Here is a 20,302-nt window from a genome sequence, read left to right as displayed (position 1 = left end):
TGCTCCCCCTGACAGTAGGCCAGATCTGCAAAAGATGTTCTTCAACAAGAACCAAGACTTATACACCATAAGGGACCTTCCTATCACCAAAAGACTCAATACATACATCCATACTCCCTACCAAGAGGGGACATATCAGAAACAACCAATTATATTACAGCATTCATCCTAGGCATAGTGGGGAAACCAACATAGGCCGTTACATGACCTTGACACCATAAAAGAGATATCACAAGAGAGATACATGACATAGAGACAACAGATCTAGACCAGGACTTATGAAAGTCATCAACATCTTTTTAGATCAGCAACCAGGATTTCTTTATGAGCTCCTTTTCCTGAAATCAACAACCAAAACATCTGAATGCCAACAAAGCTTTATGAGACTTTTAAGCTGCTCCCCCTGAACCTGTGCCTGAAGAATTCTGACATACCCATTGTTGTTCAGAACTCCAGAGTTTGCCCTTGCTGTTCAGAACTTCATATACGCGATTTATCCTGCATGAAACAGCGTATGGACGCGGATATAATCTCTGCAACAAGCGTACACCATACACGCGACTTTCCCACCATAAATCCGCGTGTATACGCGTATATACCTTTCGTAACTTGCGTATACCAACTTTTCTGTAGAACAGACAAGCTTCAACAGCAGGATGAAGCATCAACTACTCCCAGCTTTTGTCTGAGATATTCAAAAGTTTCCTTGGGCAGTGGTTTTGTGAGAATATCAGCAACTTGTTCCTTAGAAGGAACATACTCCAACTTGACCTTCTGCTCAAGCACTTGTTCCCGAAGAAAATGGTACTTGATTGGTATGTGCTTGGTCTTTGAGTGCATGATTGGATTCTTTGAAATGCTGATTGCACTTGTATTATCACATAAGATAGAGACGGGTGGAGTGCAAGTGATTTGAAAGTCCTGCAAGGTCTGCATCATCCAAAGAAGTTGTGTGCAACAAGATGCTGCAGCCACATATTCTGCTTCAGCTGTAGATAAGGCAATCGAACTCTGTTTCTTGCTGAACCAAGATACTAATCTGGAACCCATGAAGAAAGCACCACCACTTGTGCTTTTCCTATCATCCACACTTCCAGCCCAATCTGCATCTGTGTAAGCATGAAGAGTGAGATCTGTATTTCTAGGATACCATAAGCCATAGTTTTGGGTCCCTTGAAGATATTTGAAGATTCTTTTGACTGCCTGAAGATGAGTTTCCTTTGGGTTGGCTTGAAATCTTCCAACCATTCCTACTGCATGTGTAATATCTGGTCGAGTACCTGTCAAATAAAGCAAACTCCCAATCATGGATCTATAAGTGGGTTGGTGAACTGCTGTTGATTCATCATTTGCACTGAGGCTGCATCCTGTAACCATGGGTGTACATACTGGCTTTGACTCTTCCATGCCATACTTCTTCAAGATCTGCTTGAGGTATTTGGTTTGAGATAAGAAGATACCTCCTTCATTTTGTTGGATTTGTAATCCAAGAAAATATGTCAATTCTCCAAGAAGTGACATTTCGAATTCTTTTTGCATAACCAAGGCAAAGTTTTGACTCATAGTCTCTTCATTGCTGCCAAAAATAATATCATCTACATAAACAACAAGAATTAGCAATTTGTTATTTTCAACTTTTATATAGAGATTGCTATCTGCTGCTCCTTTTGAAAAGCCTTGTTGGTGAAGATATTTGTCCAACCGATAGTACCAAGCCCTTGGAGCTTGTTTGAGTCCATAGAGTGCCTTTTTCAATCTGCATACAAGGTTTGGATCATTCCCAAGAATGAAACCATCTGGCTGCTCAATATATACTTCTTCTTCTAAGTCTCCATTCAGGAAGGCTGATTTCACGTCCATTTGAAATACCTTGAAGTTTTGAAAGCTTGAGAGAGCAAGGAACATTCGGATGGCCTCAAGTCTTGCCACAGGAGCAAAGGTCTCTTCAAAATCTATTCCTTCTTGCTGTGCATACCCTTTACAAACAAGTCTGGCCTTGTTTCTAATTACTTCTCCATTTTCATTTAATTTATTCTTGAAGACCCATTTTGTTCCTATTACATTCTTATCTTTTGGTCTAGGAACTAATTCCCAAGTGTTGTTCTTTTCGATTTGCTCAAGTTCTTCATCCATTGCTTTGATCCAACATTCATCTTTGCATGCCTCTTTCACATTTTGTGGTTCAGTGGAGGAGAGTAGTGCCAAGTAGCTTGAAGCTTCTGCAAGTGTCCTTCTTGTTTGTACTCCTGCTTCTTTCTGTCCCACAATCTGAGTTTCTGGATGATTCTTTTGAACATATCTGGATGGAGTCTTCTCTTCTATTCTTGTCTGCTCCTCTGGTTCTTCTTGAGATTCTTCTTCTTCTTGAGGTTCTTCTTCTTCATCATTTCGCCTTTGAGAGTAACCTTCATCTTCTTCAATGTCTTCATGATGAACTTGCCTAGGAATATATCCCTTCTCATCAACCACTATATCAATACTGTCAACAATTCTGCCAAGTCTTTTATTGTAGCACTTGTATGCTTTGCTATGTGGAGAATAACCAAGAAGAATGCCCTCATCTGCTCTAGGTTCAAGTTTGCCAAGTTGCTCATCAGTATTCTTAATATAACATTTGCTCCCAAAGATTTTGAAATGCTTCACGGAAGGAGTTTTACCACTCCAAAGCTCATGAGGTGTTTGAGTGCTGTTTACTCGGACATTTTTTTTGTTAAGAATAATAACAGCAGCATGTGCAGCTTCACCCCAGAAGGTTGCAGGAGTACCTGATTCATCGAGCAAAGCACGAGCCATTTGTTGGATAGTTCTGTTCATTCTTTCCACAACCCCATTTTGCTGAGGAGTTCTAGCTGTAGAGAATTCTCTTCTTATCCCATGTTCATCGCAGAAATCGAAAAATTCATTTGATGTGAACTCCCCACCTCTGTCAGATCTGAGGCACTTAATTTTGTGTCCTGATTCATTTTCAGCCAATGCTTTGAAGGATTTGAATTTTTCGAATGCTTCATCTTTGTGCTTCATAAGCCCTAACCAAACAAACCTTGAGAAATCATCAATGAATAATATCAGATATTCTTCTCCTCGAGGTGTCCTTTTCCTAAATGGACCACATACATCTGTATGGACTAGCTCAAGAGGCAAGCTAGCTGATCCTTCCTTTTCTGGAAAGTTAGTTCTGGTTTGCTTTCCAAACTGACAAGATTTGCATATGGTGTTGTCTGGAATTTTGATATCTGGAAGATCGCGAACTGCCTGATATTTGCATGCTTTCCTTATTTGTGAGAAGCTTAGATGTCCCAACCTTCGATGCCATAACCAGTGCTCTTCATCCTTGCTAAGATAGCATTGTTGTTGTCCTTCTTCAAATATGTACAGATTATTTGGAGTTCTTTTGCCTTTGAGAACTGTTTTACCTGTATCAAGATCACGAACAAGACATCCATTCGATCTGAAAATAACCTCGGTTTTTTGATCACACATCTGGCTGACACTTAGTAGATTATGCTTCAATCCATCAACATACAAAACATTTCCAGCCTTGACCTTTTCTTTCAAAGGAGCAATACCTTTTCCTTTTATAGTTGCAGGAGTATCATTTCCAAAAGAAACTTTCTTTCCCTTTTCTAAAGTAGAATAAGATTCAAGTTTTTCTTTATCACCTGTCATACTTCTTTGTTTTTGAGCTTCCCTAGTCATGATTGTTTTATATGCAACACACTGAGCTGCTTTGTGACCAAAGTTATGGCAAGAAAAGCATTGTCCATTGAAGAAGCTTCTGCGGTTATTGAATCTACCAGCCAACTGATTGTAATTTCTATTTTCATCTATTCTTGAGCCAAACTGAGAAGATTTTACCTGTGGTTGGTTGTAGCTTTTGTTCACCCTTAAGAAGGATTGTCCCTGATAGTTTCTGTTTGTAATTCGTCCCTGCTTTACCTGATTATCTTCATTGTTCTTCTGCTCATTTCTTCTTGCTGCATCAAGATAACTTTTTGAGGTGGATGCTTTAGAGGTTTCTCCATTATAGCCCAAACCTGTCTTGTTTAGAGGAGACCGCTGCACATTGATAATCTCATCCAAAGTTTCAGATCCTTTGACAAACTTAAGATTAATAGCTTTTGTTTTTTCAATTTCTTTTCTGAGACCAACAATTTCACCTTCTAGTTTTTCAAGATGTTTTTCCTTTTCATCAATTTGAAATTGCAAAGTATCAATGATCACACTCTTTTCTTCTATGCATCTCTTGAGTCTAGTAATTTCATTATAGAGATTATCCACATCTACAGCATCCTCATAATCATCATCTTCAAATGCCATTAACAGCTTATATTTATTACCTTGATCATCTTCATCACTGTTTGATAAGCCATCACTATCTTCATGGGTGTAGTAGCTTTTCTTATTTGCACTTTGTTTCTTGTTCCATCTAGCAGGTTCTTTTCCTTTATCCTTATAAGGACATTTTGCAGCATAATGACCTACTCTTCCACAAGCAAAGCATTTGAAAGGTAGCTTACCTCTGAACCTTCCAGAACCCCTTTGAAGATTTCTGACAAAATTTGATTCTTCTTCCTCTTCTTCTGGAACATGGCTTGCTTCATAGTAATCTTCTTTTCCTGATGCCTTAAAAGCAGCTTCCCTTCTGTCAGATGGACCTCCCTTTCTCATTTCATAAGCAGTTAGAATTCCATGTAGCTGAGACATAGTGAGAACACGGAGATTTTCTTTTTCTTCTATTGCAGATACTTTAGATTCAAACTTGGGGGATAATGATCTTAGAATCTTTTGAACTACTATAGTCTCTTTTATTTCTTCACCCAAATTTTTCATGCAATTAACAATCTCATCTACCCGAAGAAAATAATTAGCCACACTTTCATCATTATACATCTTGAGAGTCTCATATTGAATCCTGAGAGTTTGAAGTTTAGCTTGCTTTACCTGTTCATCTCCTTCATAGCTAGTGATCATTTTGTCCCATATCTCTTTTGCTGATTTGAAGTGCATGACCTTCATGAATTCTGTTTGGGATATACTTCCTAATAGAGTACTGACTGCTTTTGCATTTGTTTCATACTGCTTTTTCTCAGCTGGATCTGTAGGAGTAGCTGAAGGAAAAGCATAGCCTGTTTCTACAATGTTCCAAACTTCTGTACCAAGAGATTGAAGATATGCAGTAACTCTTACCTTCCAATAATTGAAATTTGTCCCATCAAAAATCGGTGGCCTGATTGATGCTTCTTTCTCGTAGTTGCTCATGATGAATGATCTCCCTTCAAGCGATCAAGCTTCTCTGAAGGACCTGCTCTGATACCAATTGTTGGAAATAATACTGAGAGGGGGGGGGTGAATCAGTATTATCAGATCAATCAAACTTTTTCAATGCTCAGAAACATATACGCTACTTCAGTTAGGTGAACCAGCGTGTACACGCTACTGTGACTAAATAAAACAGCGTATAAGAAGAAAACTCATAATTTAGTTAGCTTATTCTTCAGTTAAGTTCATCAGGACATTATTCACCACATTAACAGTAAACAGGTGCAGTATAACAGAACAGATCAAAAGCCACACACATGAACACCAAGATGTAAGGTGGAAACCCAATGTGGGTGAAAACCACCTGCTGCAAGTTGTCTCTATCTTTCTTTAATATGAAACTTCAGTTTACAATCTTTTGTACTGGTGCAGCCTTATACCAGTACGCAGGCTACAACCTGCAGAAGGCTACAACCTTCTCTCGTTCTCCAAACTTCCTTGGAAGGGAGCTCCAACCCCCTTTGCTCTTGTACTAGCCAAGATACTAGTACGTAGGTGCTGACCTACAATCTTCTTTCCTTCAGGTACCACCTTTCATACATTTTCAGACTGGATATTCCTGAAACATAACATTACAATCTGTAGACCCCAATTCATTCAACTTTCACAACAGATCATTGAAGCATAAAACAACCAATACTAGTATTATCAAACTTTGAATCACTGAACCCTGTCAATCACCAGTTACCAGAACACAGAGCAGACTACAGAACTCTGCAATAACAGTCAGACCCCACTGTAAACCCAAAATCAAGCTTCAAAAGATATACGCTACTTCAATGAGCAAAACCCGCGTATACACGCGCTTTTACCGAAGCCAACCTGCGTACAGATCTAAAAATAAACTTTCTCAATTTGCAGCTGTACCAGACATCAGTTAGACCCAGAACATAACATTGCGACAATATGCAGATCTAGAAATACGCATAATCAACCATATCATGATAGTGCATTTCAAACCATTAGATCCCGATCTATCCTTAGATCTAGTCTTCCATCAACCGATGTGATCTCTCCTTGGCTTAGATCAAACAACCCAGAACCTGCATATCAGATCTCTTTCTCTCTTAGATATTCAAGCCTTGTCGAAAGATGTTTTTGCCTAATGATCTTCTTCTCCTTATATAGCCTTAGGCCTTGCTCAATACCAAGAGCCAAAACCATAGTAACACAATACCATCAACTTCAAAACTAGGGATCGACACGCCCGTCGAGACACAATGGTCCGAAATCATAGGCACAACTTCCAAGGACTAACCACCATGGACCAAAGGTACTTTTCCACATACACGCGCTTTTTCTGAATCCAACTAGCGTGTACACGCGACTTGGGCTTAACGAACCTGCGTATATGAACTTCCTTGGCATGCTGTACTAAGATCTGTCTTCTGAATAAGTTGCCATCACCTGTACCAACCTCTGAGCACCTGTACCAACCTCTGAGTGAGTTGCCATCAAGGACAACACTTGAATCATAATGCCAACACAATGTTTTTCATCCCAAAGTTGTAATCCTCAGATAGATGTTTCTAACGAGGTATTATGCATGTCAAACGAAGATCGTATGCCAAAGTTACAACCCAGCGAAGTTGATGTACCAATTTACCCAAATGGGGCCCACAATTTGGTGTTTCATCTCCTAGGGTTAGGTTTTTAGATGTTTAGGTTTTTCCATTGTTTCTCAACAATAAATAGTCCTTCGAGCCTCATTGTAACACAGTTCAAAGGCATGTAGCCGCCACATCTCTTCTCAGAGATAAGCTACCATCGCCCTAGCTGGTTTATTTCCATTTCTGTTTGTAAGCATATTTCAGTATTTTACATTAATGAAATGAAGTATTTTTTTTGCTGCATCTTTGTATTTATGGCTATTTCTGTAATTTGTTGCGTTCCTATTTAAATCTGGATCAGTGGTATTAGAGGCAGTCTGCTTTTTCTCTATTTTTCTTTGCATGTCCCCAACGAGGTCGGGATATAAGGAGTTAGGGCTTGAACTGGTCGAACCTTTGCAAGACCAGCCTCGAAAATCCCGACAGCCTCCCATGGCAGATGAAAAGAAAGACGAGGAGGCAGGAGATCCTATCAAAATATTGCTCGAAGAAGCCCTCAAGTAGAAAAGGAACGTGATGATGAACAACTTTTCCCAGATCCTTCAATGGCTACCCATGGGAAACACGTCTACTTCCGAAAGCTACTCGGGAAGTGCCACATCGTTTAAGGTACAAGTGAACTTTTAAATCCCCATATTCGAGGGTCAGATAGAAGCAGATGCCATAGATAAATGGTTAAATGTACTAGATGGTTACTTTTTTCTTCATGATTTTTCCAGCTGGCAAAATATCACTTTTGCACTTCTCAAAGTAGCCCCCCACATTGAGGACTGGTGGGAAACCTACTACGAGCAGAAGGATGAAAGTACGGGGTCATTGTTTTTAGCCACACCCACTTGGAATTCATTCCAGGATGCCATCAAGGAGAAGTACTACCCCAACAAAAGCTATGAGGATAAATACATAAAGTGGACCATGTTGTGGCAGGGAAGGAACCAAGATGTGTGGGAGTTCAGAAATATTTTTCATACCCTTCGCACAAAGTTGGGTATCAAGGATTCTAATCTGCATTTGGTACTCAAATACTACGGTTGCTTACATAGGTACATCCAAGACGAGATGGAGTTCCTGAACATCTCCTCGCTCAGCACGACATACCAATACGTTGTCAAGATCGAGCAGAATTTTAAACAAAAGAAGCGAGAATTTGGATCTACAAATCCGAAGAACAAAGAACAAATCCAAGGTAGGGTGACCCAAGACAACCCGTCGAAGCCACAAGAAAAGAACAACACGACGAAGTCAAAGAAGGACATAGGAAAGTGGTGTGAGTTCCATAAGAGCCCCACTCATAACACAAGTGAGTGTCGGACCAAGCAGTTGCTGGTGGCCGAGTTGAAGGTTTCAGAATCATATGCATGTTCCGACCCTGAGTCAGAAGCCAACAAGGGGAATGACAAAGGGAAGCAAATCATTGATGTAGAGCCCAGCGCCACTGTTGCCACTGCCAATGTCTAGAAGAATGAGCCTGAAGATCCAGAGGAGAGGGAGCATCCTTTCCACTCACAGATGTGGGTGAAGGGTTCACCGCTGCAATTCATTGTTGACAATGGAAGCCAAAAGAACCTCATTTCAGAAGAGGTCGTGAAGCAGCTGGGATTACCAACCATACCACACTCGCAACCGTACAACATTGGGTGGCTTCACCAAGGATGAGATCTCCAAGTGCACTGGTAGTGTTGTCTTCCCTACAGCATCAAGCCCTTCACAAATGAGGTATTATGTGACGTTGCACCTCTTGATGTTTGTGATGTACTATTAGGCCAACCATACTTATGGAGGTGATATGATGTGTATGAGTCAAGGCCTCGCATTGTTATTATTTCTTTGGGTAATTTATTATAAAGGATACTGGAGGTAGCCCCACCTACCGCCACCTCTTTGATCACTACTAAGAAAGGCAGAAAGCTCATCTCCTAGACTAGGAAACTCATTTTCTATTTGGTTCGTTCCCAAAGTAAGGGGAAGATCGTCACCACATCCAGGACCCTCACGAAGGGTTCCTCCATGCAGCAGAGGGATACGGTCATGAAAGAATATAGGAACATCTTCTCCTCACCCACAAGGGTACCATTGCACTGTCAAGTCAAACATTCATCGATCTGACTCCTAGAACACCTCTACCCAACGGGTCGATATATCGCTGCTCCATTATGGAAAATGCCAAGTAAAAACAGTGACATGATCAACATCAGGTACCACATAAGTTTCAGGTGGGTAATAAAGTCCAGTTGTACTTGCAGAAAGAATGCCTTACAAGAGCCCATCAAAAGCTCCAACCACTCCGATGTGGTCTTTACACCATTACCAAGGTTGTGGGAAACAATGATTTGGAGCACAACATTCCCCCATTCCTTTGATTGCACCGAGTGTTCAATGTGGACTACCCTCTACCATGCTTCCCACCATTATTGGATACATCAGAGGTTGCAGAACAGCTCACCAAGGACCAAGTTCAGCAGAAGTTTCCTCATCTCATGGAGGAACTCAACGCAATGGGGACCATTTCTTTCTAGGGGGAAGGAATCATCCAGGTGGATGTTGGTGGTCACCCACCTATCCCACTTGGACCCCCACAACTATCTCTTTCAATTTTTCAGTTTTCTTAATTGTAGCACAGTTTATTATTTTTAGCAGTTTTTCGGGTCTTGAACTTCCGGATCCGTTTTGAGGCCATAAACAACATTTTTTGGGAAAAATGGGAGCAACATGGGTCCACAAATTGATGTTTCTCATCCCAAAGTTGTAGTCCTCAGATAGATCTTTCTAACGAGGTATTGTGCATGTCAAACATAGATCGTATGCCAATTTTACGACTCCGGGAAGTTGATGTACCAATTTACCCAAACGAGGCCCACAGTTTGTGTTTCATCTCCTAGGGATAGGTTTTTGGATATTTAGGGTTTTCCATTGTTTCATAAATAAATAGGCCTTCGAGCCTCATAGTAACACAGCTCAAAGGTATGTAGCCACCACATCTCTTCTCAAAGATAAGCTACCATCGCCCTAGCTAGTTTATTTCCATTTATGTTTCTAAGCATATTTCAGTGTTTTATATTAATGAAATGAAGTATTATTTCTGTTGCATCTCTGTATTTATGATTATTTATGTAATTTGTTGCATTCCTGTTTAAATCTGGATCATGACTCCCCTTGGGATAAATTTGAGGGGAATTACAAGTTTAAAAGGGTTGTCATGAAATCTTGAAGAAGGATGGGACTAAGATTTTACTCATGAAGCATTGAAAACACCACAATTCATGAGGATTGAGTGGTTGTGGTTGTTGAATATTTGATGTTTTGTGTTCTTAAATTGATTTTATGTTTTATTTGCCATTTTTTCTTGTTATTTATGCATGGCCATGCTACCTTATTTATGGTTTTGCGTTGTTGTTATGATTTTTTATGATTATTTCTTCATTTTCTTCTTATTCTTGCCTTATATATTTTGGGGGTCTTAGGAATTGTTGGGGAAAATAGAACTAATGGAGCTTGGGGAGAGATGAGTGGAACCCAATAGAAAATGTAAGACCCAAATGAAGACAACACACCAATAAAGGGGCAATTGAAGGAAGGAAGTAATAATGTGTTGGTTGGTACGACAAGATTTTAGTTGAGAGCCACTACAGTAGCTGGATAAGCAAATTATCCTTACAAATATGACAATGTGAATGGAAGACATTGTGATTGTGATGTTTTGGTAACTGGCGAGGTTACTTAATGGGTTCCAGGCAACATGGAACACTATTGGACAAGTGGGTAGGAAAGGCCATTGCTAGAAACTCCAATAAAATGATGTCCCAGTGTGTGAATAGCTTGAACAAGAAACAAGAAGTTCACATAACTTTTTGTCATTGTAGTAGTAATGATATCAACTGATAATGCTAATGGTATTAGAAAGGAAAGGTAAAATAAACGGGTTTGGGGTAACAAACACCTTGGCCAAATTGGGAACTGTTGTTCTCAACTTTGTGCATGATTTGCATGGATAAAGGAAGTTCTATTGACCTTGAACTTATGGAAATAAATAATTGTGTTGCATTCATGATCATGTTGATAAATGAATAAATGTATACAATGTCATTGTTATTGACGTGCTATTTTCTATATCATTCTTATGAAATAATGATTGATCATGCTTATGCATTTAGCATATGAATGGATGACATGTTTATGATTTCTAGTTATGTGAGGAATCAATTGGGCAAAAGTAGTCCTGACTTATTATGATTTTAATATCATGAGAATATGATTCTTATATTATGCCCATGCTTATATTATGAACAAGGAATGTTGAAAGATATATCAACAAAATGAAAGCATTTTGATCTGCATCATGCTGAAACGGTCATGGATAATTAAAGAAACCACAAATCTTAGATTTGGATTGTGGATGCACCCAATGAAACGTGGGAAAGACATTAGAAACAATGTTGCCTAGTGTATGTGGATAGAGATGGTGTCTCTGGATTTTCAACATTGTTGTGTACATATTGTATTGTGTCATGTGTATTGTATACATGTTGTGTTGTATCTGTGTATATGTTGGATTGTGCCACGTGTATATGTGTATGTGTTGTATAATGTGTTCGGACAGGAAAGTATAGGATTGTCTAGGCCCTTGTGCTATGTAATGTGTCGGGTGGAGGCAGGGTAGCCTTTCGATTCCCTATGATAATATTCTAATGACAAAAGTCTACCAGGATTGGTAGTTCCCACATTCGCGTGGGTAGCGATTGGGCTTATTTATATTTATTTGCTACTAAGTGCTCGCCTTGGCGCTGATGAACCACTTAGTAAATTTGAAATCGAAGAGAAGAGAAGAGAAGGTATTTCGGTGTTTGTCAGGTGTGGCAATTGATCTAGTGTGTGAACGGGAAAATAAAATACCATTGGATGCTCACCGAGTTAGGCATCCCATCCAGTGTGTGTAAGGCAAGCAGCAAGAGAAAATCAAGATGAGTATCAATATTTCAATCAGTTTCAAAATTTCAAAATTATGAATGTAATTTAATGTTTTGACTTATGATTGGTTGGCTTATGATTTAAATTGGTTTTTCTATGATAGGAATCAAAGTAAAATTCCAAGTTCACCTCATGGATAATCTACCAATGAGGTATGATCTAAATTTATTACAATTCCTTACGATGAGTCTAATGGAAATTTATGTGCTTTGATGTAGGAAAGCATGGACTTTCCTAGTTCGGGTGGTTGGAAATGGCTGCAAGATGAATGGAAGTAACAACAAAGGAATTAGAGTATGTAACAATATGCTAGTAAAAGATTTCAAGAACAGGGTCGTTATGGGACACTGGTACCTAATAGTGTCCATTGATTTCCATGAAGCATGCCATGACTGGTATAAAGGTGTTTGGCAGGTATTTTCCTCGGTTATGAGACTCCTACCATGCGAGAAAAACTTGCGAAGGAATGGATCGCCTGAGGGAGTGGGAAGTAGAGAAGGGGATGCCTGAACTTGGAATGTGAGTGATTGCATAGAAGGAGGCGGATGGATTTCCCGAGGGACTGAGAAGTAGAGAAGGGAAGGCTGAGAAAAATAAATTGGTTTTAAAGGGTCATGTGTATGACTGATTGGAATCAGAAGCACGTTGGGGGTGTGCCTGGAAACAATGATTCGGGAAACTGTTCACTGAAGGAACAAGAAGCGTAAGGATATCAATTCTGGAAATTGGAGGCAGAGAACACTCCATAGAAAAGGAATGAATCCAAGTTTGATTGAGCACATCAGAAGCACCAAAGGTTGCAAAAGGGCCATTGGGAGATGATTGAACTAATGTCTATCAAGTGGCCAAGTAAACCATTGTGCATATAAAATGTGTTGTAAACGCTGAAACAAGATGTGTATATAAAGCTACATAATCAACAATGCTTGGTATAAAGCTTGTTTTTTTGTATATGGTTATTGAACACCGAGGATGGTGTCCCCCCAAGGGGGAGAGGACTATGACATCCCTTGGTTAATGTTCCTTCATTACAAATAAATTGTAATTAATTAATGGGCATAGTAAAGGGACACAAATTCTAGCGCTGGGGGGGTTTAGTTGTTGGGGATATTTTTAAGGTTTCCTTACAACAATTATTTGAGTTGGTTCATGGCAACTGATAGTTGTGCAAAAGGGACAATTTATATTTTCTTATCAGGTGGAAGAAGAGGACAAAAAAATGTGCTTCTTTGTATCAATATATAAAGAAATAGGGACAAGAATTTAAAAAGGAAAATTGAACGAACTACAAGCTCGTAAGGTGCACTGGCCACCCACTGTAACAAATAAACCAACACAAATAACTTGGGGAACACACGGTCAGGTGGTACAATTGAAGATGCTGGTAAGATTTTGGCAGATAAAAACAATTGTTTGAAGGGTTGTGCAAGGGACAAAGGAAAAGAGGGATTTGAACAATCTGGTACATAGAGGAGAAATGGGGTTCTAAAGTATGGGGTGGCTATGAAAATAGGGAGGATAACTTGGGAATGAGAGATCAAGAGAAAAGATCTTGAAGGTAGGGAGGAACACGCACACAAATGCAACACGGAAATTGGTTTTTGGTTGGCAAGATGGAACAAAGAAATTGTTCTTAGGGAATAGCGGCCTCTTGATTCCCTGTTAGCCAGAGAATGGAGATGGTTTTCTCTGAAGTTCCTTGATGGTTGGGGTGGAGGATTGTTCCTTGGATTCCTGGAAGGAGGATTTCTGAAATCCTTTATTGTTGTGGTTGTTTTACAATGAGTTCTGGAGTCCCCAAGATGGGTAGAATCATTATGTTGTAGCGTGAAGGGTGGATATCTATATCTCTAGATTCCCCAATTTATGTTGATTGTTGAACAACTAAAGGGTGGAGGAAACACGCCTATGGATTCCTTGTACTATTGTTGACTGCTTAAATAGTTAGTAGGTGGAGGTGGGAGAAACTCTAGAATCTTTGTCTTAACTAGCAATTGGAGTTTAATCCCTTGAGCAAAAGTCGCCTCAGCCTCTGGAATTTGGCTAAGGGGTGACCACTGCAAGTGAGATGTGGCTGCGACTTGTCTATGGTTGGGTGGAGAGTTATCACCCCAAACTTAGTTGCCCAATTTCAATTTCAATTCAAGATAAGTGTCTTTATATGTATCATGTACTATGAATTTTACATTTAAACTCTGAAGCTAATTTTGTATTCATTGCATGACTCTCTTGTGATTGAAAAAATGTTCCGATAACTCGAGCATAGGAATGTGGATAAATGTTTCCTTATGATTGTGGTTTTGTAAGATATATATATATATATATATATATATATATATATATATATTTGTGCGTGTGCATAGGTTAAGTACAGTTGTGCATTTGGTGTGAAGAAACATTGATAATAACCTGTGTTGATTTGATTAAACATTGAACTTAACTTTTGATAACTTTTGAGTTGAACAATGATGACTCAAAACCATAAAGGGCCTATACAGGGAAACTGTGTCAACTTTCTAGCACAAGTAAATTCATCAGCGTGAATGGTATCATGAGGTGCATAGATCTCACTGGAATGAACGTAATAACTTTCTGGAAATCTTATAATAACGGAAACTGTGTCAACTTTCTAGCACAAGTAGATTCATCAGCGTGAATGGTACCATGAGGTGCATAGATCTCACTGGAATGAACGTAATAACTTTATGGAAATCTTATAATAACGGTTGCATGGAGGAAGAAGATTGCAGTTCAATTATAGAAGTGTCTATATATGCACGCAAACATTGCTAAATTGAGTTGTTAAGTTTCTGGGCGTAATGCCTAAAATTAGATAGCCATAATTATTTATACTCATTCAAGTTAATGGTGTCAAATTAATACGGTCAAATTGGCCTCCAATTCAAACTCCGGGTTTTCAATTTAACCAACCAAATTTCATAATAAATTCCGAAATCACGTTGGATTTTGCCTCCAATTCAAACTCCGGGTTTTCAATTTAACCAACCAAATTTCATAATGAAGGCTTGGAAAACTCCGAAATGACGTTGGATTTTGCCTCCAATTCAAACTCCGGGTTTTCAATTTAACCAACCAAATTTCATAATAAATTCCGAAATCACGTTGGATTTTGCCTCCAATTCAAACTCCGGGTTTTCAATTTAACCAACCAAATTTCATAATGAAGGCTTGGAAAACTGTATTGTCAGTATTGCACCAGCCGGGAATCGAACCCGGGTCTGTACCGTGGCAGGGTACTATTCTACCACTAGACCACTGGTGCGAATGTTTTTATGTTAGGCTTATTTTATTTTCATGGAGTTTATCGCTTGTCTTTTCTGAAACAATTTAATATCTCCATTTCCTTTTTATTTTCTCTGAGTACTTGTCTTTTCGGAAACAATTTAATATTTCAAAAGTTCTCCTCTTTCACTTTTAGTACTGTCATCGCTATATAGAAAAAGAACAATTACAGGTTTTGCCCATTCGCTTTACGATTGGAGGACTGGAGTTCATATTTGATTCTTGCGTTGGGTACGAGAATTCTCCAGTTTGATTCTCAGGATGGGAGCTGTTTTGCTCCAAAATATTTTTTTTACCAAAATTTAATTGTTTTTGGGCCACAAAATCTGAAATTTATAGTGTTTTAACCGTGATTTTGAAGCCAAAAATAAATTTACCATCATCAAAAACCTAGGGTGAACTCCAAATTCCATAATTTGTCGGCTGCAATCCGGATTTCTCAAAATATCTATTAGATTTATTCAAAATCTTGCCGGAAAACTAAAATCTCTATCAGATTTGTTTAAAATCCCGCCAGAAAATTCCACGTTTATGCAAAAGTGTCAACCAAGAAGCATACTTTTTTTTCAGGAGAAAAAGCTGTATATATTGTATTATATAAGTCAAAAAATTTCGGTACATACTGAGATTTGAGTATATAGACAGACCAGCTGAGACATTTCAGCGAGATAGCAACATAGAGAGATACAAAAACATACTGGACAAAACTGCTTTTGGAATCCCATAAATATTCTAAGACAGTAGAAAAAGTAGAGAGATAGTTCCTTTTGACAGGAAATTCAGATTGGAGGCAAAAACAAAAAAGAACATACCAGATGTATCGACACTATATGCCGGGCATTTTGAAGGGATGTGGGCAGTATGTAATGGAATCCACAGAAATGCTCAGGTGCCACATACCTGGAGAGGATTGCAAACCTTTTTTAGAAAGTTCATCTGCCTCCAAATTTTGCAGGCGCTTGATGTGTGTTATAGGGAAGCGAGATGGATTCCAAAGAACAACAATTCTGTTCATCCATCCCATAAGAGAGTCACTATTTATAGAAAGTTTTCCAGTAACATGCTCTATAATGACTTTAGAGTCCCCATAAATCTGTATTGAGCTAATTCCCAAAAAGGTGCAGAAGATGAGAAGTCCATGGAGGGCCATTGCCTCAGCTCGGTTGTTCGTTCCCAGTCCACCATTCCAGTAGATATAGTAATGCAGATCCTTTGCTATGTGTAAATATACTCCGCAGCCACATACGCCATTCTTTGATGCACCATCGAAGTGTGCCCAAGGAATGGAGAGATTGTTTGATGCTGTAATATGCTGATATTTTGGATGGGGATGAGAAACCGGAAGGATAGTTGAATAAAAAGGAATAATTTTATCATATATGAGTCCAAAGTCCTCCCTTCCATTTTCAATATTTTTTTGTTTCTCCATTTCCAGACAAACCAGAAAACTAAAAGTGGAATAGATCTCCATTCGATTTTCTGGGAGCTCCACCATTTAAAGGCATCCGTTATAGAGGGGGGAGAGAAGATTCCGGGTGATATGACAGTTTAGAAACATATGATAATTGTCTTCTGTATCAGCAAAACAAATAGAACAAATGGCTGGCCCTTGCCAGTTTCTTTTTTGCAAATTAGTCCAAGTGAGGTTTCTATCATGAAAAACTAGCCATGCAAATAATGTGATCTTGAGAGGAACACCAGTTTTCCAGAAGGTCACGGGGAAAATTCCACGGGAGGCATCCATGTGATTTTCTATCATGGAGAGATAAATATCTTTTACCAGAACATTTGACTTTCCATCCTTTATCTGTAGGACAATGCTGTCATTCTCTTCTGATTTGAAAAAACCCGCAAGTTTCATATCCCAAATTATCTTATTCCATATATCAGTTAGAGAAGCATCCAGCCCCAGCTCAATTGCTGATTTCCAAGTAGGAATGGATCCCTGCCATCCATGTATTAACTGTGCCCAATAGAACAGGCCTTTCTGATGAAGGAACGTGAGGAGTTGTTGAGGGAAAGGGGAGTCTGTCTGTACTCCCAAGATAGGATCGAAACCAATTAATATGCTATTGCCAGATTGTAATTTCCATATCAGTCTCTTCAAGAAGAATTGAGATACCTTTTTAAAACTTCTCCATATGGCCGATCCTTGGCTTCTTCCAAAACATCTGATCCTGTACCAATATGAAATGTCTTTGTTCCCGAGATACTTTGCTATCATTGCAGTGCTCCAAAGATTGTTCCCAAAGACAGCTCTCCACAAAGATTTGACAAGAAGGGCCATACCGAAACATCGAAGGTGCATGATGCCCCACCCCCCCATTTTCTTTGGGAGGGTTAAGTTTTTTAGATTTGTGAGATGATATTTTCTCTTTTCTTTATTCCCTCCCCAGATAAAACTGGCCATCAAACTGTTTAATCTGTTTATGATTGTTGAAGGTAAATAATATAATTGAGCCCAATAGACGGATAATTGAGTAAGCACAGCTTGGGAAAGGATCAATCTGCCCACCAAAGATAAGCATCTATATTCCCATCCCGAAATCAGCTTATAAAATTTATTGGTGATCCATGTCCAGTCGGATATGGAATATGCCAAGGGCTTAAGATTGAAACCAAGATATTTCATACCCTCCTTTATAGGAACAACCTGAATCCTGAACAACTGAGAAATGTATTCCATATCATTCAAATCCACATTTCCATAATGAAAAAAAGATTTTCCTTCATTTATGCATAAACCTGTTGCTTTTTGGAAGGAGCCTAAAAGCTCGTGCAGAATGTTCCAATATTGTCGACAGAGCATAGCAAAGAGAAGGATATCGTCCACGAAAAGGTTATGAGAGATAAAGCATCCCCTGGAAACATCAAGCGGGCCAATGCTCCCCATGTCCACAGCTTTTTTTAGGTGAAGACTTAGAGTATCCATAACCAATATGAATAACAGGGGAGACAGGGAGCAGCCCTGTCGAAGCCCTCTTTCAGCCGAGAAGAAAGTAGTTGGGCTTCCATTAATGAGAATGGCAAAGTTCACACCTTCCACGCATGCCATTATCCATCTAGTACACAGTTCGTTTAGTCTGATCTTTATGAGAAGACACCTCAAGTAGCTCCAATCTATGTAGTCGTAGGCTTTCCTGAGATCTATTTTAAGGATGGCCGCTGCTAGCTTTTTTGTGTGCATGGAGTGTAGGGCTTCTTGAGCTATAGCCACCGCGTCTATAATATTCCTGCCATTCAGAAAACCATGTTGTTCTTTTGAGATATATCTAGAAAGCTTTCCACGGATTCTTTCAGCAATTAATTTTGAGATGATTTTGTATAAAGTGTTGCATAAAGATATAGGTCTGTAATCAGCAAAAGATTGGGAGTCCCTTTTTTTTGGGATCAAAGCTATGTAGGTAGAAGTAAAGATATGATTAATCTTGCCCTTTTTCCTTGTTTCTTCCACCATTCCTAAAATTTCATCTTTCATCATGTCAAAGAAATAGATGAAAATATCAATGGTCCAACCGTCAGGACCAGGGCACTTGTCTTTTTTGAAGGACTTCAAGACAGTTAATAATTCATCCTCCGTTACAGCTGCAAAAATTCTTTCGTTATCTTCTTCATCAAACATCACAGGAAAAGGTTCAATACCCCACATGATGTCGGATATCTCTCTGGTGTCCTCCTTTTTATATGCCGATTTAAAATGCTTTACTGCTTCTTTGGATATGTCCTCCTGTGAGTGCACAGTACTACCATCCTCGCATTTGATGTTCCATATAGCATTAGTAGCTCTCCTTTTGTTTGTGAAACGGTGGAAAAACTTAGTGTTTTTGTCACCTTCCATAAGCCAAGTTGCACGGCTCTTTAAGCGCCAAGTCCTTTCTTCAATGGATAGCAGCTGTTGTTTTTTTCTCTAGTTCCCACAATCGAGCCCGCATGCTCCATGATAGGGGGAGGGATGACATACTTTTTGCTATGCATTCTTGTTCATTTTTTATTTCTTGTAATTCCCGACAATTGGACTGTTTTTTCTGATACTACCATTCTTTGACTTTTGTCTTGAGATGATTCATCTTATCAATCAATTTTTCCGACAGGGAGCTCCTAGAACTTACGTCGATGGCATGCCATGATTCACGGATCATGTTATTGAAGGCTTCGTCCTCAAGCCATGTTCTGTTGAATTTGAAGGGATAGCTCGTCCCCAGTTGCTGTTCATTTAATTTAAGAGAAATCGGACGGTGATCCGAAATAAAAACAGGGAGGATAAAGGAGCTCGGGGTCCCATATTTTTCAATCAGATTTTCATGCATAATAAACCTGTCCAATCTTTTTGCTATGTAAGCTTCTCCCGACCTTCCGTTGTCCCAAGTCGGAGATATAGATTTTGGGCACACATCAACAAGGTTATATTGTAACATTGCCTCTCGAATATTCTCACCAATCAGGTCAGCCTTTTTCCCCCTGCCCCAAACCTCATCAGGTCCCATGGTACAGTTAAGATCACCTGCTATGATAAGCGACTCGATCTCCATAATGCCTGATGAAAGGAAACCATTCCAGTATGTTGCTCTCTCTTTATAGGGAGCATATACATTCAAAATGTGGAAACATTCTGCACAACCCCTCTGTTTTGCAATAACCAGAATTCCTCCTAGGCATCGGAAAGTGGATGCAGAAATCCATTTCGGGTCCCATAATACCGCCAAGCCTCCCGAGAGGCCAGTCGCTTCAGTAGCTACCATATACCAGGTTGGCAGCATGCGCCTAAAAAAAGAGATAGAGTCCTGTCTATCGTGCATGGTCTCCTGAATTAAGATCATCCTGTAAGAGGAAGACAGAAATAAATCTTTTAGAGCAAGAAATTTCGGGTCAGCTCCAAGACCCCTTATATTGAAAGAAAGAATGTTCATCATCTTGCATTCTTTTCGGGCAAGCATGCTCTAAGAGGCCCGAGTTCAGGAAGATTCACAATAGGGATGTCAACCAAGGAGGAATCCATGAAGTTTAAGTTTGAAATGCCCTTTCTCCCCCTGAAATGCCTACTTCCCCTGTTGTTTTTTCGGCGGACAGTGATATTATTTGCCGAATTGGGGCTTATGGTGGGGGAG

General features: G+C 39.4%; 1 non-coding gene across 1 annotated transcript; it reads right to left on the bottom strand.

Moving 5' to 3' along the window:
* Nucleotides 1–15,106: 15,106 nt before the first annotated feature.
* Nucleotides 15,107–15,177, bottom strand: TRNAG-GCC (transfer RNA glycine (anticodon GCC)). The gene has a single exon. It is a non-coding gene; the product is annotated as a tRNA-Gly (tRNA).
* Between the last annotated feature and the right edge of the window lie 5,125 nt (nt 15,178–20,302).

Source organism: Pinus tabuliformis, chromosome 6 (assembly GCF_031772625.1).
Source record: "Pinus tabuliformis cultivar Carrire ecotype Pingquan chromosome 6, CPIR1, whole genome shotgun sequence".
Lineage (NCBI taxonomy): Eukaryota > Viridiplantae > Streptophyta > Pinopsida > Pinales > Pinaceae > Pinus > Pinus tabuliformis.
The sequence above is the reverse complement of the archived record's forward strand: the minus strand, read 5'-3'. Positions and strand labels throughout refer to the sequence as shown.